Consider the following 2,572-nt stretch of genomic DNA (forward strand, 5'->3'; position numbering starts at 1 on the left):
CTGTATTCAGTTTTGTTGTTAGATTTTTAAAGTGTATTTATTTATTTCCTTTTAGCTCAGCCTTGAGAATAATTCATGTATAGGCTGAACTGGTTCCATAATAAAAGTAATACCTTTTGACATCTGCTGTTTCACTGGCTTCTGGCATTAAAGATACTTGAAGTAGAGAATCTTTGAGAATATTTGAGGTGGTTCTTTCATGGAGCAGATGTGGGATGAATAGTAGGAACCGCTACGTGTGTCATGAACACACATCCTGAGAGATTAAATATAGTCTGATTGTGTTAGACCACAGGGCTGAGTTTTAGAAATACTAAGGTCATGATTCTAAGTCCCCCTTCTTCAAAGAGAATGTTATTTATTTTCATTATTTAGATATGTTATTCCTTTTGTAAACAGTTCTGTTATATTGTATTTCCTAACATGAAGGTGTAATGCTGTTTTTAAAGATTCTCCACACTGCTTGGGAGAAAGGTCTTTTGGCAAAACAAAGAATCCCTTTTCTATGCTGTTTTGGTCTAAATGTAGTCAAATTTATACGACTCAAAGATGCACAAAAGGCACATTATTGCTTCTACAACTGATTACAATTCAAATTTAAGGGGTATGGTACAATACTGTGTACATCTATATATATATATATAGATGATAGTGTATGATATTGGATGTAAACTGTATTATAGATTAGACTACTAAGAAAGAATGTGCCGTCATTTCGTGAGAAACAGTCAGTGTTATTACACTGTAATCAATTCAGAGCATGCAGTGGACTCCCAAAGTCCCATATTTACTGCATTTCCTCTGCGGCTAGGGTACTCCCCTGGGTGTTAGCTGGCTCTGACTACCTCCTGGAAGTCCTACCAGGTGGGCTCTCTCATGTCTAAGGTGGAGGGTTTGCAAGGGCTCTGTGGGGCCCCGGCTCTTGCTCTCTGCTTAGATCACTAAGGGTGTAGCGAAGGAAGTGGTCAATCACTTCTTTTGAGCATGCAAGGCGACTCCAGCTCTTTCAGGAACCTAAACGGGTTAGCTATGAAGGCAGTCTGCTTCCTGGTTCTCTCTCTCCCCCTGTTCCTGTGCCATGCCAGGGTCCGAATCTGTCTCCGGGCCTGGCTCGTCCTGCGTCTCACCAGAAGTGGATTGTGTGTGTTGCGTTGCTCTCTCCAGTGCCAAGCATTTAATTCCAGCCTGATGTTGATGTTCTGTTTGTCATGGTTATAAGTAGGTGCCCAGCAGCAAATTTCTGTCCCAGGTCCACTAACAGGTTTATCCAGCCATGTGGACTTTTGCTTCATATCTATTTATAGTCATATGCATGCACCTAATGCAGTTTATTAAAATATATGTGAATGGATGATGAAGGCAGGACTTAGGCTGTTGTAAAGATAGCTTTCAGAATCAAGGTCATTTCCTGACACTGAAACCCCAATTAATAAAAACAGCAGCAACATGAAATACCTCTGTTACTCACTGGGACAACATCACACACACAAACACAAAGCCCACCACTTGTAGGAACCACACAGCGGGTGCATACTATTGATGTTCCTCACTGCAGATCACGGTTGTGACGTCAGCCTGTGTTTTTGTGCTGTTTTTTTAGCCTCTAGTAAACAGGAGTCCTGCCAGGCCTCACAGGGAGCAGGATCGAACCTGTTGCTGCTGCTGCGGCTGCTGATGGGGGATATAAGCAGCCTGGAACATTGGTCTGAACCACACACACATGCTGCGACTGGACCGGCTGTTCTCACTGCAGCAGATATGGTAAGTGGAAACAAAGTATTTACGTTCAGTCTGTGAGGCTTTCTTTCATAACTGGGCCGATGTAGGTATGTCTTTTTTGGAAAAGTTATTTTCATGAAATTATACAACAGTCTACATCTGAAATGTATTCGACTGATTTTGTTGAATTTCATTTGTGTAAAAATGACCAATTCACAGAAGAAAAAACTCTTAATTATATTTATTTGTTAAATTATTCATTCATATATTTATTTAACACATAATTATTAGTGATAATTAAATATTATTGTATTCTTAGACATATTGTTTTTTCCCAATACATCAATTTTGTATTTTATTTACGATTGTTACAATTGTTTGCTATTACACAAAATGATATCAGTTTTTAAACAGCTTTAATACAAATTTGTTTCCTGTGAAGCATTCACAGCTGGTATGAAATGAAGCAAAACAAGCAAACAGTATAATTAGAGAGGCTGACTTCAATATTTATTTTCACTTGATGAATGACTATTGAAATCAATAACCACTTCACACAATGAAGCTCCAAGTGCTTTACAAAGACAAAAATGACCAGTGCATTTAAACAGCAGCTGCACTTTTAAATATAGTTATATGAAATAATCAAAATATAGTATAATAGCGGGAAACAGTACAATAAAGTACAATAAAGAACCGTTAAAAAAAGATAAAATAATGACGTGGTAACAACAGTAATAACCATAATGAGAACTACAAAAACCACTAACCATGATATAGCAATTGTAAATTCCTAAAATTGAACAGGCATGTGCATCATTTAACAGATCGAGATCAAATCAAGGCAGAAATT

This window comes from Micropterus salmoides, unplaced genomic scaffold (assembly GCF_014851395.1).
Source record: "Micropterus salmoides isolate LMB-PRFRI ecotype aquatic unplaced genomic scaffold, ASM1485139v1 Ms_hic_scaffold_8, whole genome shotgun sequence".
NCBI classification, from domain to species: domain Eukaryota; kingdom Metazoa; phylum Chordata; class Actinopteri; order Centrarchiformes; family Centrarchidae; genus Micropterus; species Micropterus salmoides.